At 37.9% G+C, this 27,702-nt stretch overlaps 1 long non-coding RNA gene across 3 annotated transcripts in view; it reads right to left on the bottom strand.

Moving 5' to 3' along the window:
- LOC120310745 overlaps positions 1 to 27,702 on the bottom strand; it is a 52,753-nt gene that overhangs the window by 12,977 nt on the left and 12,074 nt on the right. The window contains exons 3-5 of one of the 3 annotated variants that reach the window (XR_005557448.1): positions 26,740 to 26,787; positions 15,698 to 15,794; positions 11,369 to 11,501 (exon numbers count right to left, since the gene is read on the bottom strand). This is a non-coding gene — a long non-coding RNA (uncharacterized LOC120310745). Of the gene's footprint in view, positions 1 to 11,368; positions 11,502 to 12,964; positions 13,109 to 15,697; positions 15,795 to 26,739; positions 26,788 to 27,702 lie in introns of those variants that run through there. The other 2 variants (XR_005557450.1, XR_005557449.1) reach the window with 2 other exon arrangements.

Raw genomic sequence — 27,702 nt, 5'->3', positions numbered from 1 at the left:
CACAACTTTTGAAGCTGCTCTCCTTCCCTCCGGTCCACGAGCCCGGAAAAGTTAGCGACCTCTGAGCTAGACTACCTTGTTTAGCACCATCATAACTTTGAACAGTCATTGAATGAGTAGTCATAACGTGAGGACTAGCTGTAATATTTCTGACCTCATTTTGTGTAGAGTGACATGTAAACATTCAAATTTAAATGGTCTCTACACTATTCCTTAAACACGATAATTTAATCTGTTAGGCTTGTGCATACTTACTTAACAAGCAAATGATCCTAAACGCAGAACCATCAGCATTTCCAATTAAGTCAGTAGATGGGATTTGAAACACAATGACCCAAGTATCTTTCTGCAAATTTAAAACCTAATAGAGGAGGAATGCTGATAGCACAGGGTAAGAAAGTTATTTTTAATATCAGAAAACCGTGGCAGATAGGTATTTTTGTTTCACCCGGTCTCTGAGATGTTATTCCATCTCTTCAAATAAATTATACCCAGAATGATAAATTGGATCAACTTTAGACCAGACAAAATATTACATCAAATACATCACACGTAGGACATTTGAATGATGTATCAGTTACCTTCCCCAGGCACAAGAAATAATCAGTCAGTTTCTTAAAATATTCTGTCTGGATTTTGAAAGGCCGCATGAGTTCATTTGGCTTCTATTCCTAACGGGATGAGTGCATAGAGAAGAGCTGATGTTAAAAAAAGTTAAGGAGAAAAGAAAAAAGCGTAAGCTATTTTAACAAAAGAGGCCAAGGTGAAGTCACTACGTTGTCCCCATTCTCAAAATAGACTATTTAAAATGAAGGGAAATGTTGCACAACCTCACTACTAATCGAGGTTTTCTGCCAAAACCTGCACTCATTTTTCTTTCGGGGATTGCCTTTCATGGGGAAAATGCATTCTTCCCCAGATTCCTCTGCTAAATAACAGCAGTAACCACTGTGGATGGAAATGAAGAACTCTGGGTTATGAAAGAGATGAAATAAAGAGGAATTAGGACCTATTTAGGATAATTGGAAATTCAGAATGGGGCAGAGAACAGTTGGTTAAGACAGGTCACCCAGAGTTTATCCACTCTTTCATTCGGCATGAACCTTTCCCCACTGCTGATTCAAAGGGCCGTTCAAAATCCTTAGCTTGTCTGAAAATTATATTTGTTTTACTAACCTTTCTCCTGTCCATATTCCCATCTCCATTTGCTGCTAATCTTCCAACTTCCCTTCAAGTTAACAGATTTGAAGAGGAAAACACTACTTCAATTTGTGAGCAGCTAAGGGTGGCTTAGGCCAGGGGTAGGCAACCTTGGCTCTTTTATGACTTGTGGACTTCAACTCCCATGCATGGCTGGCTCAGGAATTCTGGGAATTGAAGTCCACGAGTCATAAAAGAGCCAAGGTTGCCTACCCCTGGCTTAGGCCTTTCTCGCTCCTAGTGGTGATGGGATGTGTGCAAGATAACAGCATGAGAACACAGCAGGCAAAAAAACCCCACGTTGCCAGGTAGACATTGTCATGCCACTGTTAGCTGAATGTGAGGAAAGGTCCACTGTATAAAAAGAAAATTCACTCTGAGTCTCTCAGCTACAGTCTTTGGCTTCTTCCAAATATGCAGTTTGAATGACGAAGGAGTTTGCAGTAACTTGAAAATCATTTCAACCATCATTTCAGTCTTGCCCTAATTCCTGCTATACATTTTTTACTCTCTTTAAAACGAATAAGAAAAATGCAAATACTTTGGCTAAAATTGGCACTCAGGGTATGGCATTTTAACCTAAGTTTCATTTGGAGCTTTTCAAAATTTTATTCTAAGCTCCTTAGAACATTTTTTTTTTTCAGGGTTAAAAAAAGGTTGTATATGTTTTATTGAGCAATTTTGGATGCTAATTGTTCCATAATGTAGTTCATTGACTAATGTTTTAGAAGAGAAGTGGGGGGGCACTTAAAATTAAATAGCAGCTTCTATAGATTTTGGGAACTCTCTAGCTGTGCCAAAATATTCATACTTTGTATCTTAAAAGGGAATTATTCTTTTATGTTTGGATTTCAGCTTAGCAATATTTTTATAGTGGATCTCCGCTATACAGATGAACGATTTGTGGAGAAACTATACATAGCCAACTTAATTCTATACATTGGCTGCTTTATAATAATTTGCCAGCAACCATGACATTTAAAGTGGCCTAAGGTTAATTTGCTTATATTTGCATTCTGTTATTACAGACAGTTATTTCTCCTAGATTTCTTTCATCACATCTCCCCCATCCACTACCTGCATTCATAGTGATTTCTCTGTTTTTAGAGGAACTTTCCGGACTTTCACTGGGAACAATGTCTACTGTATTCTTAACACAATTTCCAGGCAAGACAGAAACATAGTTCTTTGCATGTTTCTATTCTTACATATTGTGACTGTTGGAAACATATATTAGCATTATAAATAACAACATATGTACAGTAACTGCAGAATATCTCGTTTGATGTCTTCTGCTGTAGTTTCTTTACTTCTGCTAAGAAAACATCAGTTCAAAATGTTACCACTGAGTTCAGAACAGCCTTGTCTGAATCGGTGCTCTCTTGAAGTGATGGGTGGACCACAATTCTTCTTCTCTTTGCCAGTAGAATGCAGTTATAGGCCAGCACATCAGTTGGGGGAGGATGGCATAAGGAACAGACAGCTGCAACTCTGAAGCTGTTACATAATAGTTGGAAGCCATCTTAACCCACAATTGCTTGGCTTCTGCAGAATTGGCCTCAAAATGTCCTGCCAGCTGTTTGGGTATACTAAAGTTGTGCTTTCCGAAAGTTTAATAATAGTCAAGTTACATCTTTTAATGCTTGTTTTTCTTGTCTTTGTGTGCCTATGAAGGAGGCGTGCCTATATTCCAATGTGCTAAGCAGATTCCAAACTAGTTTGATAGCTTCATCTCAGTGACGGCGACAAAAAGAAAATCTTAATTCACCACCAATTGAAGGATAGTCACCCTAGGGAGAGTTAACAGGAAGTTTTCAATACGAAGTGCAATTAGAATGTTTTTGCACATGGGACCAATTGTTACATAACCAGGGGAAAGGGACAAGGTCCTACTATTATACGTGGAAAGGGCTAGTCATGTATATGATAATCGCTTGTTTCTAATTGCCTGAGAATCGGGGTCCAAGGAGACTTTTTTAAAATAACATTGAATAAAGTCATTCTTAGCCCGTTGATCACTTGTAGGACCTAAGACATTATTAAAGCACTCTTGAGCAGTCATAGGTGCTTTTTAAAAGTTTGGGATCATATTATATGGAGATGAGATACTAATATTCACTCATTATTCCTGTGGAGGAAACTTGCTACATAGAAATGCCACTGCTCTTACGCACCAATGCATCAGCATTTACACAGAGAAAGCAGTGTGCAGAAGTACAGTTGGTTTGAAACCCTCTCTGTGCATGATTTTGGAGCGTGAACAGTATATAAGAATCAGGTACCATATTGACTTCTTCCAGTCTGATATGGGGAACCATCCACCTGTGAGAAACTGTAGAAAATCACGTCGTTGTCGTCAGCCATTCAATCGTATGTGACCGTTGGCCACACTATGGACCAGCACTCTCCATGCCCTTCTGTCTCACAGGGCCTCCTTCTGATCTGCCATTCTCCTCCTGCAATATTCTGGGAGGGTGAAATCTGCCAAATCAGCACTGATTCATTTTTCAAGTCGTTGCTAAAATGTTATATAAGCAATTTACTTTTCCTTCACTTTGCATCATATTTTGGTTCAACAATGTTTAAACCTTAGGTGCTTCCTTAAGTAGAAATAAACTTTCCAGATACCCCCATCCCACTATGACGTCTCCCTGGCAACAGTAATGACCTCAAATATAAAAGCTTCTCCCTTGACTGGTCTGTGAAGCACCAATTAGAAGTGTTCAAATGGTGGTCTCTAAGAAATTTGTGGGAAATTGCACCTGATCCAGTACTGAGGCAAAGGGAGAAATAAAAATATGTTTCTTTGGGATGGCCAGAGAACATCCTGCTTAATAATGAGCTATTGATGGCTTGTTCCTAGTGTTGTGAGCATGTCTCAGAGTAGATGAAATTATGACTCCTGTGTTTTATCCAGTGTAGTATCCCTTACTTTAGTAGAAAAGTGGACTATTTCTTGGTTTCTGGTAGAAACCAAGACACCTATGAGATAGTGTTTACTTTCGTTACCTTAAACTCCACGAAACCATGCACAAACACATTATGGCAACTTCTTTTTTTTCTGTTGTATCCTCATGATATTGCCTTCAGTGTGTTTCCAGTAAAATATCACTTTTGAGGGAAATTATATGATTGCTTATTCTTTTTCTGTTGTTGTTTTTTTGTCCAAATTAGGTCTGAGAGCAAAGCCAGCATTTCCAAAATACCTCACTGCACTTCCTGTGTCTGAGAGTGCAGACTAGCAACTTCATCTAGACTAAGCTTTTTCATTTCAGGTTCTGGGACACCGCTTGTCTTTGTGAGTAGTTTGCAATGCACTTTGAAGACAAAATCACATTTTCTCTGAGCCAGATGGCAGGTGGGCAGAATCTCATGAAAATACAATCTTCATTCAAGATGGTACTTTTGAGGAAGTCAAGGGATTCCTTTGTGAGCTGAAATCAGCTATCTGCAAATTACATCCATGTTCCTCTTGGTTATTAAAGAGCAGGTGGTGGCAGGGATCCAGAAGGCAGCAGATGCACCCTTAGATGAGATGAAAGAAGACAGTGATGTGACTCCTACTCAAAACACCATCTCTGGGCCCAGCCATCCTAGACAAGTATTGACATTATTCCTTGGCAATGTTGTAGAGAAGATAGATGAGTTTCAGTTACTGTACAGAGGCCTCTGGATAATATGAGTTATCTGAATCCTTTCCAGTGGAATTTCAGATCTGGGCATAGGATGAAATCTATATTGGTCACTCTTGCTGATGACTTGCAGGAGGACTTGGAGGATACTGATATGCCCATTTGGGACTTGCAAGATCGTTCAGTGATGGTCAGTACCATTGATCAAGGTATCTTTCTGGAATACCTGCAAAAATGGGAAATTTGGGGCATTGTTTTATATTGATTTATTCCTTGAATGCATGGTTGAGCCTTTGTGCACTTCAGCATGGATTGTCCTGTAGCCTGGCTCCTTCTCCCATTCTGTTCAACCTCTAATGAAACTCAGGCAGAACAGGAGATGTGGGGCAGGCTTGACCTGGCACCTGGAGATTGTGAGGGACAATGGCAGTTGACAATAGCTGAATCCCAGCAAGTCAGCGTTATTGCTAGTTCAGAACTTGCTGATACCATGGACATTCCATGTAGAACTTAGACTCTGAACTTAGAATAGCTTTATTGTCACTTTAAATGTACACTAATTGGCATACATTAAAATGAAATTTCGTTGCATACAGCTCTCAAAGGGTCACCCCCTCCAATGTAAGCTACATCAATATGAGAAAAAAAAATTCATATACCCCCATACCCAAACATATTCTATGAAACAGAGAAACAACATAGTCTAGTTTGGATATATACATGTACATGGTTAGAAAAATGAATCTTACGAGTTTACCAGACAGATGGCATAGGGAACAAAGCTGTTACAGAATCTGGTAGTCCTGCTGGAAATACTTCAAAACCTCCTCCCAGAGGGCAGCAACAGAAACATGCGTAAAGTGAGTGTGCGGGGTTTCTAACAATGCTTCGAGCTCTAAGTAAGTACATAGTGCTTATAAGCAATGTCCTGAATATCAAGAAGTGAGCTTCCTTTATAGCTCTGAATGGGGTAGTATTTCATTTCACAAAGCTGATGAATAAGTGCACAATTTTTAATTGCTGAAAATTTAATATTAAAGTATTAGGTATTTCACAGGTTTTTATTGTATTTATCATGAGCTATCTGGATGGACAACAACAGTGATTTGACAAATTGCAGTCATTAAGTGAGGTATCATGTGAGTGTACCCAATTTTACACCCTTTTTTGCTAAGGTTGTTAAGCAAATCACTATAGTTGTTGAGACGTCATATGACTGTGTCATATGACCTTTCTTGCTGGCTTCCCCATTGATTTTTGCTTGTGTACCAAGTTCCTTTGTGATGGAGTGAATAATGTAGACTTTATGAATAAAAAAACTTTTCAATCTAATCTAATCTAAATCTTAAAACTGCCATGTTGTCAATTGCTAGAAAGGTCATGTTAACAGTACACTTTTTTGTCAAGAGACTATAAAACCACTCTTTCTGCCCAGAGTTCTTCAGTTTTCTTTCTGTTCTTTATATATAAAATGGGATTAAAAATATAACAATGACAACAACATCAAGTTTTGTTGCTTCCTGTACTTCCCAAACTTCACATTTTGTCTGCTAAATCTTATCTTGAACTAGGCTTTTAGTTTGAAAAGCATCGTGAATGAGCACTAGTCTGAATTAATCAATTACAATCCATAATACAAGAAGTTTACTATTCATTGTTTACTTGTTGCTAGGCATTTGCACAATACGTGAAACTGACATTAAACAATCCTTTCTGTGAAATATCATGCCATGAAAACTTACTTCCACAGGAGAAAAAACAAAAATTATGTTACACAAGGCTAATTCAGTCATGTTTCCTACTTCCTTTTATAAAAATTACTCATCTTTATTAATCTACATTACAACGTGACTTTCTTAAATAACATCAACTACAAAAGAAATTTATTGAAACATAGACATCTGAGAAGTACATCTTAACTAGTTTACTAAAATGTAAATCCCATTAAACAAGGCTTGTTTTTAGTAAATGATTAAAGAAGAACACGCAAGTTGTTAAAACAATGAAAAAAATAATAAAAAGGGAATAGCAGATACTCTGTTTGCCTCTGGGCTATTTGCAGTCAGTATGTCCATGTATTTTAAGAATGTGTGTAGTATATTTATCTGAATGAGGATGGGATTCAATTATATGTTAGGTTGAAGAGAATAAAACAAAGGAATGATTTAGACTTTTGGACTAAGAAAAGCAAACCTTATTAAATGCTGGTTGTGATTTGCGTTCTCTTTCATTGTGGTTATCCTACATTAAAACATCATTTAGATGTTGGCAACCATACCTAAAGTATTTCTAAAAAAGTAACAATATAGTTTAAACTAACCTTTCCCAACATGGTGCCCTTTTGATCTGTGAGATTATTTTTATATTTCTTTCCAGTCAATAGAGGAAGACAAGAGTTCCCTAAAAAAAAATTTGACCTCCAAAGAGAAATCAAAATAGTTTTGCAAGATGCATGACGTAGAATACCATCTTGGAATGTTGGAGAATGGAAAACCATTGGACATGTGACAAAGTAAAGAGTTATTGGAAAGATACATAGTTGGCTAGAAAAGATGTTGGGAGAACATTAGATTTTAAACCTGAACTTTTTTTATTAGGTATAATGCCAGAAAAGACTAACAAACAAAGCTTATATTTGATTTTGCATGTCACAACAGCGGCAAGAATTATATTTGCGCAATATTGGAAAAATGAAGGAATACCATCAGATGAAGAAATAATCAAAAAAAATACTAGAATGCGCAGAGATGGACAGACTGACTATGAGACTGAAAGAAAAAGAAGAAATGGAATATTATCAAACTTGGGACTTATTTTATTGATGGCTAGAGGAAAGAATAAAGGATTAGGAATTAAATATGTATTAGCAAATGTAAACTCAGACAGCACGTTGGTTGAAAAATTATTACTGAATGTATGGGGAAAAAAACTAATAAAAAGTTTTTTTTAAAAAAAAGAAAAACCACAACAGGGACATTAAGCCATTATTTTATTTAACTAAAGATGATATTGTGATCACGCAAATGCAGGGAGAGATTAACTAGCTTAATCACAATGACTCAATCACATTACAATAATCCATGATTTGGAATAGATGTCCCAGTAGAGGCTTGGAATGTCTGAATCCATTAAATTTCATGTCACAATGTTACATATCGTCCCCTCCCTGGTTGATTGTCCTCATTCTCAGAAAGTTTCTCTTTAATTCCAGGTTGCTTCTCTCTTTGATCAGTTTCCAACCATTGTTTCTCATCCTTCCCTCTGGTGCTCTGGTGAACGTGACCCCCTCTTCCTTGTGGCAGCCCCTCAGATACTGAAATACTGCTATCATGTCTCCCCTATTTCTTCTTTTCTTTAGATTAGCTAAACCCAAGTCCCGCAGCTGTTCTTCGTATGTTTTAGTCTCCAGGCTTTTGATCATCTTAGTTGCTCTTCTCTGAATTTTTTCCAAACTCCCAATATCTTTTTTATGATATGGTGATCAAAATTGGCTGCAGTATTCCAGATCTGGTCTTACTAGGGTTTTATAAAGTAGTACTAATACTTCGTGTGATCTTGATTCTATGCCTCTGTTTATACAACCAAGGATTGTATTAGCTTTTTTGGTTGCTGCTGTATACTGTTGGCGCATAGTCAAGTGATTGTCCACTAGGACTCCAAGGTCCTCTCACAGTTAGTTTTTAAGCCAGGTCTCGCCCAATCTGTACTTGTAGCTTTGATTTTTTTCTAAAACTTTGCTTTTCTCCACATTGAAACTCATTTTGTTGGGCCCATTGTTCAAGTTTGTCTAGATCTTTTTGGATCCTGAGTTTGTCTTCTGGAATGTTGGCTACTGCTGTCAGTTTGATGTCATCTGCAAATTTGATGAGTTCCCCTTCAATTTTCTCATCTAAGTCATTTATGAAGGTGTTGAAGAGTACTGGGTCTAAGACGGAACCTTGTGGTACCCCACTGCTTACTTCTCTCCATGTGGATATAGTGCCATTGAGGACTACTCATTGAGTTCAGTTTGCCAGCCAGCTACAGATTCATCTGGTGATGATGCTGTCTATTCCACCTTTTTATAGCTTACCAAGGACTAGGTTGTGGTCTACTTTACCAAATGCCTGACTGAAATCTAAGGATACTATGTCCCCAGCATCACTTTATCGAAGAATGAAATAAGATTGGTTTGGCATGATCTGTTTTTAACAAACCTATGCTGGCTACTGGTTATGACTTTGTTTGCTTCTAGTTGTTCGCAGATCTGTTTTTTCATTATCTTTTCTAGGATCTTCCCAGGCATTGATGTTAAACTGGTTGTTCTGTAGTTTCCTGGGTCTGTTCTTTTTCCTTTCTTGAAGATGGGAACCACTTCAGTCCTTTTCCAATCCTCAGGTACTTCCCCGGTGCTCCAGGATTTATGAAATATGTGATTCAATAACATCTGCTAGCTCCTTCAGAACTCTGGGATGTAATCTGTCGGGTCCCAGTGATTTATATTCATCAAGGTCGGATAGGTATTCTCTTACCATTTTCTTGCTTATTTTAATTTTTGTTTCCAATATGTCTTTTGCAATGGTTTTTTTGGTATGTTGGGCTATAGTTTCTTTTTGTGTGAAGACTGATGAAAGTATGAGTTAAGCAGCTCTGCTTTCTCTCTGTTGCCTGTTATTTCCTTGCCATCTTCTCTTTTTAGTGGGCCTACAGTTTCCTTGACTTTTTTCTTGTTGTTAATATGTTGGAAGAAACTTTTTTTATTGTCCTTGATTTCTGTTGCAAGTCTTTGTTCGTTCTGAGCCTTTGCTTTCCTGACTTCATCTTGGCATGTTCTGGCTGTCTGCTGATAATCAGCCTTAATTATGTGCCCCTCTTTCCTAATAATAATAATAATAATAATAATAATAATAATAATAATAATAATAATAATAATAATAATGTTGGAAGGGACCTTGGAGGTCATCAAGTCCAACCCCCTGCTCAGGCAGGAAACCCTACACCATTTTAGACAAATGGCTGTCCAGTCTCTTCTTAAAAACTTCTAGTGTTTTTTGTATTTGTCCTTTTTGTCTTTCAGTTTGTCAGAGAGATCTTTGTACAGCTATGCTGGTTTCTTCTTGAATTTCTTGTTTTTCTTTCTCAATGGTATTGTGCTGGTCTGGGCTTTTATGATTGCATTTTTCAGGGCTTCCCACGCTTCTTAGGGTTTTCATCCATGGGATCTTTCCTAGGTTCTGAGTTTGTTAAAGTCAGCTCTTTTGAAGTTTAAGACACTGGTTGGATTGTTTTCTATTGTTAGTGTTGCATTACACTAAATTCCAGTATGATGTGGTCACTTTCACCCAAGGTTCCAGCAATTTCAATTCCCTCATCACTTTGTCTCTATTTGTAAGGATTAAGTCCAGTATAACTTTAGGTCTAGTTCCCTCCTCCACCTTTTGGGTGACAACATTGTCTGCTAGGCTGGTTAGGAAGCTGTTTGATCTCCTGCTCACTGCAGAGTTTGTCTCCCAGTTGATATCTGGATAGTTGAAGTCTCCTATTACTACTGTGGTATGCTTCCTACAAACATTTGTTAGCTGGTTGGCAAAGAGTTCATCTATTTCTTCTGATTGGTTGGTCCTGTAATATACACCTATGACAACGTCACTTTTTTTCTATTTTATATTGACCCATATACATTCTGGAGAGATTTTATCTTTGATCATGTGCATTTCTGTAGATATGTAGTGTTCTCTTACATATAGTGCAACTTCCCCTCCTCTTTTTGTAGACCTGATTCTTTTGAACAATTTGTATCCATCCATCAGTCCATTCCATTTATGGGTTTGGTCCCACCAGGTTTCTGTTATCTGACTATATCATATCCTCCCTCATGTACTATTGCTTCTAGTTCATCCTGTTTGTTCCCCAAGCTTTGAGCATTTGTATATAGGGAAGTCCTATAGCACATGATTATGGGTGTTAATTGCAATGTCAGAGTATATGTCAGTGACAAAGTGTTGTGTATAAATATTATCAGAACATTTTTCTCAGTTCAGAGAAAGCATTTCTCTTAGTAGACTGTCTCTCTGTAATGATTTAATACAGCAATTATCTCTAGCTTGAATCTGGCAAAGGCATTTAACAGATTTATTGATTTTGGATGGAGCTGAAAGAGATTAGTCTTGGTAATTTACATATTGGATAGATGCCAAAATGAATAAACTATTTGGCTATCTCCTACAATTTGCTGAAATTTCTGTGTCAATTTACGGCTGATTGCTGCTTAAATAGTGACCATTTACCACTAGTTTTGGAGTTCCATTCAACAGAGCACGATCTACACACTACATTTCACTAATAAAACATTTTTTTTAAAAAAAAAAAGTCCAAAAAGTATTTAGTTGCTTTATAGTTTTGTGAGTGCTCATCGTTTTGCTGAAAATGCATTTGCAGACGAAATAGGGTGATGAGTGTGTGTGTTTGTGTGTGTGTGTGTTGAAAGCCAGATGCTTACTTTATGTATCAGAAACAGAGAAAGCAGGTGAAAGAGCAGCCACAGTTTGCAGGGTGATGTTATCAATCTTTATTTTTATCCATTGTTTTCTCACTTCTCTTTTGCATCCTCAGCAGTACAGGTTTCTTCCAGGAGTGCTGAATTCTGCAGGAGCTTTTGCTAGAGGACATACACCTGAACATCATAGAATGCTGAAAGAATATTGAGTAATTAACTTTTTTAAAAAAAACAGGTTTATTGTTTTGATTACTGGTTTTAACAGGGTAATTAATAAGCAGAAGGTCATACACAGAAACACACACACAGGCACACAGCCCATAATATAGTTTTGAATGCAGTGTATGAGCTTAACCCAGCTATGCTAACAGACCATTCATTATATCTGAAGTAGAAGATTTATTAAGACCCGCACAAGAAAATCTCGCTTTTGCCTCTGCTACCTCTTGAAGAGAGAGAAGCACAAGGAAAAGATAGATAAAAGGAAGTACCCCTTTTCCTTTGAAACACAGAGCTTCGTGGATTTAACGTTAGAAAATGTTGAGAAACAGACACAGAAATTGCTTGTGAAGACCCTTCCCCTCTTTTATCTCTCGCCTTTTGTCCCGGGAATCACACCAGCTCAGATGCAGAGAAATGATGTCATTTTCAACAATGAAACCACCAGAATTGAGGAGGGAAAAAGAAAAAAACCCACCCTGCCCTTTCCATTTGCTAATTTTAGCACTCTTTCCCCACCTCCACATGCCGGACAAATTGCAAGCTACTGCTTTTTTTTTGCCGTAAAAGAGAAAACCGCAAGCAGTTTATTTCCTCTTCCTTTTCAGTGCTGTTGGATGGTAATCTGCTACTTGCATTTCCTGTCACCTAGAAGTTGCAAGTAGTGTTGGCTCTTTATAAGCTGCCCCAAGACTTGCTGTTGATTAGGATTCATTTAGTTTTCATTTGTAATAATTAAATACAGAAACTGTTTCTGGTCCTTGCTTTTCCCAGCATACAACAGATAATCTCTGCCTTCAGTTCTTTCTGGGTTCTTCCTTGCCATTGGAAGAACTCTTTAACTGACTAGGATTACAGGTTGTCCTTGACTTATAACCATTCGTTTAGTGACCGTTTGAAGTTGCAACGCCACTGAAAAAAGTGACTTATGACTTTTTTTAAATAAGATTTGTTTTTTAGTGCTTAAAAATTCTTCAATAAAAAATTACACACACACACACACGCACACACACACAGACACACACTGTACTCCTTAATTTCTGGTGAAACCAATCAGGGGATTCAGGTTCCAGGACTGTATAATTCAAGGATTTTCTGCTACAGTTAGGATTACATGGGAACAAAGTCAGTGCCTGAACCCAAAGCAAACTTTGCAGGAGAAAGCTTCCAGACTGTGACACGAAAAATTATGGGCTTCCCAGATTTAGAGCACATATAATACTTCCTTGATAGATGGAATTGCACATGGGTTGATCTTTGGCCAGTTATTAAAGCTAAAGGATTGTTTGAAGGCAGCCAGCAGTCAGGCAGAAGTGATCAGGTCTCAAGCACATAATGATATCTAGAAATAATGCTACCTGCTGGATTCCAGATGGCTGTTTATTTGGAGGGGAAGGAACAAAAGCAAGACACACACTCCATGGAGAGTTTAGAATGTAATAGTGATTTATTTTCTTACATCTTACCGTCTTGCACCTCACCACATAAGGTGATACCTTAGAGCTGTTTTTATCTGCTTGAGATCTCTTTCTCTGTGTTGTGTTTTGTTCAACTTGGTTGAAGCCATGGATTAGGGGTAGCCCTTTTAAAAAAGTTAATAATCAGAAGTGTGACTCAGCAGTGTCCATGGACAGTGGTCAAAATCAGTAAGAGGGTGGGCATGTTGTTGCGGTCTAGCCCAAAACCTACCCATGATTCACTGATTCTGCCAATGAATATATGGGTAGTCCTCAACTTACATCCACAATGAGAACCAGAATTTTTATTGCTAAGCAAGATGATTGTTAGATGAGTCACGCCTGCAGTCATTCATTTGTTAAATGAATTGCTGCAGTTGTTTTGTAAATCACTTGGTTGTTAAGCAAATCCAGCTTCCCCATTGACTTTATCAGAAGCCGGCTGGGAAGGTCACAAATGGTGATCATATGATCCTGTGGCGCTGCCTTTGTCATAAATAGATGCCAGTTGCCAAGTGCCTGAATTTTGATAACATGGAATATCCCAATTATTTTGGGATGCTGCAATGACTGTTATAATTCTTTCAGCACTGATATAAGTTCAAATGATCACTAAATAAATGGTTGTAAGTTGAAGGCTAACTGTATTTATCTTTTTCTGGCTGCCTCCTCGAAAACTATTAATCTGTGGTAGCTTCAAGGTCTTAAATAAACTTTCATGTTGACCCATCTGACATTATATTGGCTTAAAACCGAGGAAAAGGGAGAGGAATATTTGGAGTGGGATAATATTGGGGGCCGCCCAATATTGATAGTGTGATTGAAATTGTAAATAGTGTAATTGTAAATGGTAGAGAATGTGATGACCTTCAGTTAATAGGGGAGAGCCATTATTGCCATGTCACACCAGTTTTATGGGTTCTGTATTGATTATAATTTGTTTTCCTATGTTTAGAACAAAGGGCTGGTTTTAACCTATCCCATCTGGTTTGAAGTTAGAGACTTGGGAATCTACCATTCTTTAGACAGATGCAATTTGTTTGCATGGGGTTTGGTGTCTGATTGTTACTGCCGACCCCTTTATGAATTGAGTCCTGTTTGTTGATGTCAGATTGTTTTTATTTATTTATTTATTAAATGTATTTGCCACCCATCTCAAGTTCCAGGCAATTGTTACTGCTACCTTATTTGGTATTATATTTATGTCAAGTGCAAGAAATCAGGAGTTCAGGCAATTCAAATGGTTATAGATTTATTATACTATATAACAGGGGTCTTCAAACCTGCCCCTTTTGTGACTTGTGGACTTCAACTCCCAGAATTCCTCAGCCAGTGTGCCTGGCTGAGGAATTCTGGGAGTTGGTCCACTAGTCATAAAAAGGCCAAATTTGAAGACCCCTGCTGTATAGTAATGCTCTACAAGAATCTGACCTACTAATGCTAAAAGCAAATTGGCAGATGGGCTGGACTTAGATCTCTTGTGAGCATGAAGGGTAAAGCCTGCTTCATGCATTATTTGAAAATCAATCAAATAAAAACAATTTTAAATCATTTGAACAGTGATAAAATAATTGATTTTCACTTTTATGCAATCTAGAAACAGGTTTTGGCAAGGTCTCTCTGCAACTGAATTAACTATTGTGAACATTTTAATCTTTTAATAAGAATCTTTAATATAAAAACAAAATGACAATTTTCAGTCATAGAACAGATAAATGATTAGAATTTTCAGTTATGAGCATTTAATAGCATTTTTTTGTATCCGTGTATCCCAAAAACAGTTTGATTCGCCCACTTGTCCCTTTAAAGTGAAACAAGCACAAATATCTAGTCCCACTAGAACTAATAGATTTACAAAAGTTATCTCTAATAGCTGCAACTGAATTAATACTGATGATAATCCAAACCCCAAGATATCACCCTATCATGCAAAAGCCCCCAGCTTTTAATAATTTGAGACATTAAACCAAGAAAAAGAAAATTGCTATTTTTGTGAATGTGATAATGGTGAATGAGTATAAATTAGTTCTGACTATGATAAAAACAGATATAGCAATGTCTTTGTTAAGGTAGCTATACCAAATGGTATGTAGACTTTCAATTTTTCTTTTTCTTTTTTTGAAGTGTTAATGGTGATTAAGTTGGGGAAAATATAACTGATATTTAAATCCCATCCTGACTAGCATCCATGGAGATTTTCAATCATCCTGGACATGGTTGTCCCAAAAGTGCTTTTTCCAAAGGGCAACTGGACTTTCTTGGTTTTTCTTTGAAAACGTTTTGCTTCTCATCCCAGAACTGAAGAAGCTTCTTGGATGAGAAGTGAAATGTTTTCAAGGAAAACATCAAGAAAGTCCAGTTGCCCTTTAGAAAGGCATCTTTGGGACATCTGGACTAGCCAGCCCTGCCACACATGAACACAAATATGTACATACATAGATATAAAAGCTTCTCGGTGTGCTTATATGAGTGTCTGTCTTTTCATTTACAAAATTGCACTGATCACTGAATGCATCTCTGGGATGATTCTTAATTTTTGAAACTTGAAACATCTGGGTTGACCTGGAAAAGGAAAGCTTGCATCTCAGAGGGCCAAGTATTATTTCAAATTGAAAAGAAATCCACCTTGGCCATTCCCAACATTTGAGGAAGGGGCCAATGCTGAGAAGTGGGATACATAGGCTACGGCTCATCTAAATTTATAAGGCAATTACCTCAAACTCAGACATTTTTCTTCAGAGTAGTGAAGTTTTTATTCAGTTGTTCTGAAGGTTTCCATATCTGATTGGCCTTTTAAAATGCTTTTGTTTTCTATGAAAAGGAAGAAACGTTTGACAGAATCATAAAGAGGAGAAAAATATCCTGTAAATTTAAACCAGTCTTGGGTTATAACTCTCATAATCAAGAGCCAACATAATCCATTGCTCTTATTTCCAGATAGCATGGCCAAATAACACTGTGTCTGCACAAACCAAGATTTAACCTCAATTTTTAACCCTTGACAAGGCATCTGATTGTTTCCAGATCAGATCCCATGTTACACAATCATTGGTTTGTCTAAGAACTACCAATATTCTTCTTATTATGATGATTTTATTCCATCATAGCACAACACTTTGCATCTATGCTCTTCCTGTGTCCCCCCCCATGGGAAAATTAAAAAGGACGCTCAAAGAGAAAGAAGGAACTTTTGCTGTAACATTTGTTCACTCTGCTTTTAAAAAACAAAGACTCACTAGATCAAAACAAGGTTGATTTAATGCATATGGTGACCTTAGTTTTCTGAATATAATATGAAACCAAACCAGTGGCATTGGTAAACAAAGGACTTTGAAGAGGCCCAATGCTCATGGAGGACTAAATATGCTGAATGCCTGCATTAAGAAAAATAGAAATCAGCATTTGTGTGTGATAAAGTATTCTGGAAGAAAATCAGGAGATGAAAAGTATTTGTCCACAGAGGTTTGGAAGTACAGGCAGTCCTTGACTTACAACAGTTCATTTAGTGACTGTTTGAAGTTACAACAGCACTGAAGGGTGACTAATGACCCTTTTTTGCACTTATGGCCATATGATCAAAATTCAGATGCTGGGCAACTGACTCATATTTGTGACGGTTGCAGTGTCCCGGGGTCACGTGATCCCCTTTTGCGACCTTCTGACAACAAAATCAATGGCGAAGCCAGATTCATTTAACAACTATGTTACTAACTGCAGTGATTCACTTAACAACTGTGGCAAGAAAGGTCATAAAATGGGGCAAAACTCTCTTAACAAATATCTTATTAGCAACAGAAATTTGGGGCTTAATTGTGGTCTTTAATCAAGGACTACCTGTACCATGGTTATGTACATGGGCTCTCCTTCTGATAATCCTGGCTAAAAATATTGCATTTCATGTCCAGTATATCGGAGTTGCAGGTATATGGGATATTTAAAGAATAGCAAGAAATCCACAGTATTTCTCTATGGTCCCTAGATGCTTCAGTCCAGTTTCACAGTCACCATTTGTAATTTATAAAAACAGTTAAAGTAAAACAGAGTGCCATCTATAGATACAAAAATATCAGAACTTTTCACACACATTTCCTCCCCTCCCTTTCCTTTAGGAGATACATCTACTTTTACAATGAAGCTATATAAGCCATAGGGTTTTTCCTATGATAAAGTCAAATATCCTGCAGTCTGCAGCTATAACGCTAAGAACTGCAATACCTAATTAATATTACTTTGGTGTAATACAGAAATACATAATATTTGGACTGGGAAGTCCTGTGATGATTTCAATGGATTTTTTTTTTTACTTTTGAGTTAGATTCATATGGTTCCCTTTCTATTAAAAGAGAAGCCAATTTATATTATTGTGATCTTTTGAAATAATTATTGATCCCAGACTACAACATAATAGTCATTTTTTTGTTTTGTTTTTTAAGGTAGAGATTAGAAGATCACTAAATGATTACTGAGAGTCATCACTAAGCATAGCTAGGGACACATACAAGCATCAGCCATCCTCCAGGCTCCGGGAATTTGCTGGAATCCTTTGGCAATCTGGAATGGCATCCACATTTCAGCATTCCAAATAGTAGACACATACGGACTTAAAGGCTTTACATTCCCTCATAATAAGCTGGCACACCCTGTTCAGCTTATGTTAGGCCTCTATCTTTACACTTAGGATAGGAAAGGTTCCTGTGGAAGTTATTTTTTCACTTAGGGGCTTTTAACTTGGCATATATGTAGGAATATAGTTGATATCCAGGCTGGACAGAAAACAGCATCATTGGAATAATGGAATTATTAATGTGTTAATGGTATGACAGGTAAAGGAGCAGCCCTCTTTCACCTTTAGTGAGTACCTTTGTCAATTAGGCATCCTCTACTCAAGCCTCATTGTATCAGGATTGTGTTTCTATCTTTCGATGTAACTGAAATTGGTGCATATTGCATGCAAAGAGAGGTGTCTGTATACAGGTAGTCCTTGAGTCACAATCATTTGTGTAGTGACATTCAAAGTCGCAATGGCACTGAAAAAAGTGACTTATGACTTTTGTTTCACACAACCATTGCAGCATGGTTGTCATATGATCAAAATTTGGATGCTTGGCAACAGGCATCTATTTATGGCGGTTGCAGTGTCCCGGGGTCATGTGATCACCTTTGCAATCTTTTGACAAGCAAAGTCGAAGGAGAAGCCAAATTCACTTAACAACTGTGTTACTAACAACTGCAGAGGTTCACTGAACAAATGTGGCAAGAAAGGTTGTAAAATGGGGCAAAACTCCCTTAACAACTGTCTTCTTTGGCAATGGAAATGTTGGGCTCAGTTGCCCTAGATCAAAGACTGCCTGTAGTTTTTTCTTTTTTTCCCTCCACTGGATTGAAAAAAAAAGAAAATAAACATAAGTTCTTTCCATCTTGATTTGGCAAATCCTTACGAAAAAACAAATCAAACAGGATGTTCATCTCTCTTGCTTGCTACCCAGTCTTTTCACTGGAAATGATAAGCTGGAATGTCATAATCTTCTTCCTTCTAGCAGCTGATTTTTTTTCTCTTGATGTTTATTCATTTATTATTTATTAATTCAATTTACAGAGACTTGGGGGAGCTATGCCACATACAAACACAATACAAAATAAGCATCAATTAACACAGTACAAAAAGTGTATAATGGCAACCGAGGGCAAAGCCCACTCAACAATAAAATGGCTTCAAGTATCTTCCCACTCTTCATCCCCAGGAATATTTCCAAGGCTTTAGACGCAGAACCTGAAGACTCCTAGTTGAAAAATGATGTACATTGGATGTACTTCACCCATTTGTAAATAGCAACTTCACCCCTTAAACTCAAACGCTGACCTGGTAAGAAATGAACATTTCAAGGTGACCTTTCTCTCATGAGCCTGTCTTTTTGACAGGATGACTGAAAGGATCGTCAAGCTTCCTAGACCATTTTGTTTTTAAACTGAATCCCAATTTACCAGAATATTTTATGGTTTTCTTTTCTGTGCTACTCTGGCCCTTGAGTGGGGAAATGGCAAAATGATAAAATAGTAACATAAAACTATATCAGTAGATAAAATACTGTAGATCAGAAAACACACACACACAAACTAATCTCATTGAAAGTATAATCGATTACTTCAGCTGACAGATGCTAAGGTGGGTAGGTAGGTATACCAGCAGCCTTCCAGCTGAGTTATTCTGCAGTCATTCCTGCATACATCATATGGGCTATGCTGTCCAGAACCCCAAAAGGAACATTCTGCTGCCACGTTCATAGAGGACTTTGTCTCATTGCCATTGGTAACTCTTCAGCTTTTATATGTGGCATGTAAAGGATTGGCTAATATCTTGATTTTAGCTTCCAGCAGCAAAATCTTTGGAATCCCAGTTCTGGTTTAGTGATTTCCTTAGCAAATGTGTAAGGCTGGCCATCTTAAGCAAATACCTCTGGGCAATTAACAGTAACAGCAACAAAATAATAAACACAGTATAAACAATCCAAGACCACTGATAATAGTTGAGGCATCCTTAAAAATGGCACTAAAATTAAAAGATGAAACACCCATACAGGCTCCATGAACAACCCAGCCCCTTCCAGGGAGAAGAGCCTGTTGAAAGTCCATTAGGACTCAACCTCTGAATCTTGGGGATGACTTTTCCATAGGGTAGATGAACCCAGAGAGAAACCAGCTTCACTTGAGGGGACCTGGAGCATGTCCATTTTGGTGAGAAAGAACAAAACTAATGGAGTCAATATAAAACACTTGTGTCTCTGTTTTTCATACACATCAAATGATTTTTCAACTTCGTCAGTTGTTCACATTGTGACCATTTATCCATAACTAGCTCTTTCTGTGTGGTCCTTCCATGGTGCTTGCAAAAAAGCCATTCCCATCTTCTGTTTCTCTAAAACTGGATTTCTCTGGGGGTCAGATGGTACAAACAAAAGTCATCTGGTTTAGTTTATGGCTTTACTCTGAGAACGGATACATACATGCTTGCGCTCAACAGTTTTTTTTTGGGGGGGGGGGAAACTCCTGCCAACTTTTTTTATATAATAATTTTATATTGCATAAGAAAGACTTATAGACAAAGATCTAAAGCTCTAATATCTTCTGGCAATGTGAACCTAAAAATAATCAGACTGGTTTTTCATAAGGGAACCTTTGGCATTTGCAAGACAGAAAACGGACTTATTTTTTACCTGGTATGTGTTACCTGAAAATAGCGGGGGGAAATATGTTCTTGATTTAAAGACAAGCTTTATTCAGTCATTCTAGCTTTGTGGAATGAATGTGTATATTAAAGGAGGGGAAGAGAGAGAGGGAAACTATTTTTTGTAATATATGTCCATTCCATATGGTTTTGCAGCAACATTCTCATAAAAATGTAACAGATAGTCCAGTGCGTGTCTGTCCATGTGTTTGTGTTGACTATAGATTTGGTTTCATTGCATACAATGACCTATAAAGCAATGCTTAAAAACATTTGGCAAAATCCCCTGTAATATCAAAACTGGTTGGAATAAAAACTCTAATATATTTGTTCTCTATGTGTTGCTCCTATTCCCTGTTTCTCTGCCTTTTTTGCCTGTTCTTGTTCCCCCAACCATTCATCATAAAATTTACAAATATCCAGACAATTATAAAAATAAAATTAAACCCAAGCATAGATTAAGGCAGAAGTTGGTCCACCCCAAGGATAAAACACACGAACGCTACCTGAGCAATGTGGTATATGCGGTGCAATGCAGGACATGTGCAGATCTGCACACTGGAGAAATAAAACAACCCCTTCACAAAGGCACAGCACAACACAGGAGAACAAACCCATCAGGACAAGATTCAGCAGTCCATCTGCATCTTAAAGACAAAGGTCACTCTTTTGGTCACATTCTGGACAGAGAGGACCGCTGGTATGAAGGAAGGGTCAAAGAGGCCATCTATATTAAAATTGAACAGCCCTCTTTCAACTGAGGGGGAAGGATGCGACACCACCAATCCCCTGTCTACAACACAGTCCTTTCAGCTGTCCCAAGAAGGTTCCACACCCATTTGCACTCTGGTTCAGGTGACCCTGAAGATACAGGTAAACCCCCCAAGTGGCCACAATGACTTTCAGAAAACGAATGACTTGAGTTTTAGAATGCAAATCAGATGGCTGCTAAAGAATATAAATCCTTCCCATTCCCCACCATTCAGCTAGAAATGAAGAAGCTTCTTGGATGAGTAGTGAAATGTTTTCAAGGGGGGAAAAAATCCAAGAAAGTCCAGTTGCTTTTTGAAAAGCACCTTTGGGTAGAAGCAGTTCCTAAAAGAGCAGGTGGGACAAAAAGAGACCCAAATAATAATACAATGAAATTGCACGTATATAATTTCTCCCTTCAAATACTTGAAACCCTGTGGGATGAGAAGACTGCAGAGCCCATCAGGAAGATCAATCTGCATATAAGGAAGGTCTACGCAAAAGGCCTAAAGTGTAATTTTCAAGGAGAAATATTCCCAGCTGCAGCCAGAAAAACATCTGTCCCAAAACCTAGCTGGTAAATGTGTATGTCCGTGCACGCCCAAGACTGTACATAGTGCATTTAATATTTCTTCTTGGAGCTATAAGAAAGGAAGATGCATTTTAAAATATCATTTCAAAGCGAGATGAAAGTGCTAAAATTTATTAGGTTGACAGAACACAACAAAAGCTTGTATTAGCAGTTGGGCTGGGAACTTTCCATCCATTTCTCCAATTAGTGTTTGACAGGCCAAGCTGTTTTATGTGGTAAGAATTTATCAGGGATGGAAATAGTACACAGAAGTATATGCTTGTTGATATAACAACCGTTTTTCATCACGTCAGAAAAGAGAACAGGTGCTCCATTGAGGTCACAGCAAAGGTTTCTTTGAAGCAAGCAGTGATTGATGGCGCACGTTGTTCAGAAGAGCTACCGATTCTGTGTGTATTTGATCCAGCTGATTACATACGTTTGTGGCTACAATGCAAGCAACCTCCCAGTTCTTGGCATTGTGGCATTGAAATCAGAATGCTAGAAGCTGATAACTTAAAAATAAATATTATAATCGCGCCTTAATTCCCAATTTGATGAAAGAAGCTCATGCAATGCTAAGGAACAGCTTTGGATCAAAACTCAGCTCTGTGTGGTTGATTGTGCCATATCCCAATGTAGAGGGTGGGGAGGGGGAAGTGCTGAATATAGCATGTTGGCTAATTTAGCACACTCAGCACAGCCTCAGGTTGGAAAATACCGTATCAATGGGAAAAAGTCACAAAGAACTGTCTAAAGCTGCAGCTTGAGACCTATGAAGTCTTAGTGATTCACATGATTCCATGGATGCTTTCTAAAAAATAAAATAAATTGGAGAGCTGGAGCATCCGACTAAGCCAAGTGTATCAAACTCAATTTCATTGAGGGCTGATCAGCATTGTGGTTGCCCTTGGGGGGCCGGGTGGGTGTGGCCAGGGTGGGTGCAGCCTACTGGGTGGGCGTGGATGGAGTGGGTGTGGTCTACTGGGTGGGCATGGCCAGCTCTACATCGTTTGCGTCAAGCGTGCCTGTGGGGGCCTGGGCAGGAGTGGGACAGATCTGAGAGTCTCTGGCAGAAGGGGGTGGGACCGGGGCAAGCACCAAGGCATGGTGCATTTCTTCATTCCTCACAAAGGGTGACACCTCCCCAGCATGCACCCAGGGGGTAGGACCGACGCGGCAGGAGCTGGTTCCTCGCTGTTTCTGGATGGCCTTGTGGAGCTAAGATTGAATGCATTTCAGCATAAATGGCCACCACAAAATTGTACATTGGCTCCTGGCCAGCCTGGGCCAGGGCCAAGGCAGCGGGGGCCGTTCCCTCACTGTTTCCAGGATGGCTTCGTGGGTCACATGAAACCACTTCGCGGGCCGCATCTGGCCCCCGGGCCTTGTCTTTGACATGTCTGAACTAAGCAAAGTTAGAGCAGCAGATTAAGACTCAGCACAAAAGTTTTAAACTTTTGCCTTTAACTACAATTCTTTTAAAATCACCCTGCTGAATGCCTAATTACCACAATACTGTCTTATGTCTAAGGATATTTACCCGTATAGTATAGCTGTATTACTATTATCCTTCTCATATTTTTTACTAACTTCTCCTATTGGTATCTTATGATTATTATATTACTTTGTTGTTTGTACGTACACTGAGAGCTTATGCACTGGAGACAAATTCCTTGTGTGTCCAATCACTCTTGGCCAATAAAGTATTCTATTCCATTCTATTCCATTCCTAAAGATTTCTCTTTTTATCCACCTGCTACTTGTATTTTGGGAAAAAGAAAGGTACACAGAGAGCTTTTGCTAGATGGATAAGGATCTCACTTCCTAGATGGGTCAAGCCTTGATTGCTCTCCTTGGGCAAATGAATAAGGAATTTACATAAGATCTCATGCTTGTTAGCAAAGATTGTAAACAAGCATGAATTACTCAGCCACCAACAAAACACGTTTATTCCTTACTTTCTCCTCTGTACCATTCACTTCCATTTTTGTTTTCCAACTGGGTTGCAAATATATAGTTATAGCAAAAAACTTGTAGCATCATTTACAATAACAATGAAAGAATAGGTGTATGGATGGGGAGGACCTCTGTTGAAGAAGTACAATAGTCACAATAGGCTTCATTGGATGGTGTATGCCTTCTTACACTGTTTTTTTTTTAATTAAACCAAGGATAAGATTGCTGAGGTCCATTGTCCTTTAATGGACTCCACCTACCATCAACCATAACTTGCTGGCTGTGCTGTTTTTAGTAATGAGTAATGGAATCTAACAATATCTGGAGGATGAGAGATTACTGAACAGAAAAAAATATGAAAAACCAAGTCTGCCTTGTCTATTGTTAAGTGTGGTTTTGATTATTTTGAAATCACAGCCAGGTTTTCTGATGATGTCACTTGAGAACAGTAGAGCCTCCTCTTTCTTTTTCCTTTATTGTAATTCAATAAGCCTCAGTATGGTCTATATGGTATTTTAAAGAAGAGAAAGGCAGGAATTCAAAAAAATTACTGCTATCTGAAGCTATTGACTGGTAAAGTTTACTCTTTGATGTCCCTGGAACACAATAGGTCTAGTGACACCTGCCCAGATCTTTAGTAAAACTTTTCCAGGCTTTGCAAAACTGCAGCTTCGTAATCTGCAGTCAGCTAGACAGCTTGACTTTTAGTTGGACTGCCTATAGGAAATACTATAGGCACTTCTACCATCGTACAGCCTCATTGCATTTTTAACAAGTGCTGATCCACTTATTCAAGAGCTGACAGGAATTAAATGTCTGCCTCAAAAACCAAACTGTCAACTTTAAAAGATTTTGAACTCAGAGTTCTCCCTAGAATATATGAAGCCATATAGGACCAAAGGTGTTTTGCAGTCACTAGAGAAGAAACCAAGTGGTGCTGGATTTTAAAACAGGGCCTTATTTCAGGTTTGCAGGAATATACAGCAAGGAGGAAAAAAGCAAAATTAAAAGGGAATTTTTTTTACAAAGGATATTAACATTCATCCTTTTCAGTCAATAAAATATGGTGATTGTTTACAGAATATATTCTCTGCATTTTCAACATAAGGCTTTATTTACACAAGACTGTTTTAATTAATATGAAGCTGTTAACATTTCACATCACAATCACATCCACACACCATAGCTGATCATAACTGTAAAATTATGTAGAATAAACTGATTGCAAGAAGATGATTTATAAAGAAATGCCTGAAACTTCAGTCTAATGCTAATTGGGAGGTAAATGTGACTCCGAACACAATAAGGCTGGTTATTTGCCATGTACCAAATGTAACAGTGGACATCCTGTAAAAACAGCACTATTTTTTTTGTTTTCATTTTTATAAGGTACACAGCATGCAACCTAGGAAAATTCACCGTACAGTATTGCCCTCTCTAAGCGGTTTACAGAGTCAGCATATTGCCCCCAACAATCTGGGTCCTCATTTTACCGATCTTGGAAGGATGGAAGGCTGAGTCAACCTTGAGCCAATCAGGATCAAATTCTGGGCTGAATTAGTCTGCAATACTGCATTCTAACCCACTGTGCCACCACAGCTCTTTATAATTTATTTACAAATATCTTAATGAATATATTTCTCCCTCATTCTCTTGCAGTCAATGGCATAGTATCCTGTTTCCACCATAGTAGAACCTGGTTATTTCCAGGTCGTTTTCTTGAAAAAGTCTGTAAAGTGAGTTTATCTTATGTGCATAGTGAGACCTGTTCTTTATGTTCCAAGTCACAGTTGGTAGAACTGTGATTTTTGAGGGGGTGGGGATAAAAGAGATTTGGCACATCTTAACTCTTTTACCTATGAAAAAAACCCTATTTTGCACTTCTGCTTTTTACTGTTTCAATAAGATGGGTCCAGGAACTAAGAGAATGACAGAGTGGTAAAGAGAAAAGTCTTCCTCATAATCTGAGATCAAAAGCCTCCTGCTATTTCCTCTAAAATAAAGAGATAATGCATACGGCAGTACATTTGTGGTTTACTCATTCCTGATTAATGGATTAGTCCTGCCATAGTTAGTAGATATTACACTTTCCATGGTTAGTTGAAAGGAAGAGGATTGTGATTTATTCTTTTTGTTCTTGCTTTTGCTATGGACATTATTGTACATCTCTTGTCTTTCTCTCTTTAAGCTGCCAAAAAGTGGGTGAAAAGTCATGGTTCTCCATAGCTGACAGTGAAGAGGGAGATAAATTTTGGACACTTGGAAGTTTCTTAAGGTTCCTTCAGATGTGGAAGCCCCTTCAGGAATGATTTGTGTGTGTGTGTGTGTTTGTGCATGTGTGTATACACAAAAACACAAGCACTTTTTGTTCATTTATTTTATACTTTATTCTGACTGGTGTGCATGCATGACTATGTATCTGTTTGTCTGTATTAGGCTTTTGTATGGGGAAGAAGGGAAAGAAAAGAGTAGAGGATAAAAGGTGAGAAATGGGAATTGATGTTCTTTATGCATATATTTAAAAGTTCATTCAGTGCTGTCTCCACCCAAATTTATCCTGCACTGCTCAAGGAGTAGTAATAAAGCCACAAATAGGCAGTACTATCAAGATACCTTGAAAACACAATAAAAACTATCTGCCATTTCCAATCTTAATTCAGGATTGGTTTTTATGATAAAATAAAGTAGATAAAGAAATAGTATTTGGGGTTGATCAAGTTCGTATGTGCCAATCTTTCCCAACTAAGTACCCTCCAGATGTGTATAGTTGGTTCAGAGAATTACCCACTGGCTCTGCCATCAAGATCAACAGTTTTGATTAGCAGTTTGAGTGTGATTAATTACTTGATAGCTCTCCAACTGAGGGTGACATCATTCTTTGCTATTTCAGCTAAGGTGATAAGCGGCAGCACCTTCTCAGCTTTAGCACTTCATCCAGAGTAATTAATGCCAACGCATTTCCAAAATCAATAGCAACTTCTTTTGATCCTAGGTGGCGTCTATACTATTGCTGTTTAGATTCTTTCACCAGGATGAACAAGAAAATAAATGTTGAAAAATCTTGTGATTGCTTAAAGGTTACCGTAACTGATTTTATCACAGCCTAAACTTTCATGAATCAGAACTTGAAGTAGCATTTAATATACTACAAGACTCTTTCATGTCTGCCAACACAGACTTAATGATCCTATCCCTCTGTAATTTAAAACAGCAAATTCAATATATTCCTGGTTTTTATTCAAGGTAATGCTTACCTTCAGGATCTCTACTTAATTCTAAGGCTCTGCTCTGGGACATTACATCTGGAAAAGAAGAGAAACAGATCTTACACAGAGTCCACAACCTCTGTGAAAGAAAATAGATCACTTAGCCATCATAGATACAGATTACAGCCTTCCCTCAAGCCAAATTAGCTCTTTGCCAGGCAGTGGGAAGGTAGAAATGAAAGGAATAGAATAGAATAGAATAGGAATAGATTAGAATAGAATAGAATAGAATAGAATAGAATAGAATAGAAATACACAAGTAGTCCTCAACTCACAACCATTAGTTTAGTGACCGTTCAAAGCTACAATAGCACTGAAAAAAGTGACTCATCACATGACCATTGCAACATCCCCAAGGTCACGTGATCAAAATTCAGATGCTTGGCACCTGGCATGTATTCATGACAATTGCTGTGACCTTAGATCATGTGATCACCTTTTGTGACCTTCTGACAGGCAAATTTCAATGGGGAAGCCAGATTCCCTTAACAACCATGTTATTAACTTAACAACGGCAGTGATTCAACAACTATGGCAAGAAAGTTGTAAAATGGGACAAAATTCACTTAACAATGATCTTGCTTAGCAAGGAAAATGTTGGGCTCAATTGCGGTCATATATTAAGGACTATTTAATTACCCACTGAATATTAGAGTAAAGAAGATGACCAACTGCTAAATACAATCTATGTTACACAAGCTCAACTGTTCCCTGTGATCTTTTTAATAGTCCTCAAGATCACGAAGTATGGCATGCACTAGAGTCCAGTGATCTTTTCTTTTCCTTGGAAATAAGCTTTGTTTCTTCAATTTAGTCTTTTCAGAGAGTCATGAAGATATTCCTTGTCAAGAATAATTCTTATTCATTTCATATTAGCAGGACAAGCTTTGTAAGTAATTTCTGAACACCTGTTCTAACATGTTAACAAGTACTTTATATCTAAACTATACA

This window comes from Crotalus tigris, unplaced genomic scaffold, assembly GCF_016545835.1.
Source record: "Crotalus tigris isolate CLP2741 ecotype Arizona unplaced genomic scaffold, ASM1654583v1 scf7180000017564.2150845, whole genome shotgun sequence".
Lineage (NCBI taxonomy): Eukaryota > Metazoa > Chordata > Lepidosauria > Squamata > Viperidae > Crotalus > Crotalus tigris.
Note: the sequence above shows the minus strand (reverse complement) of the source record. Positions and strands in the feature narration are given on the sequence as shown.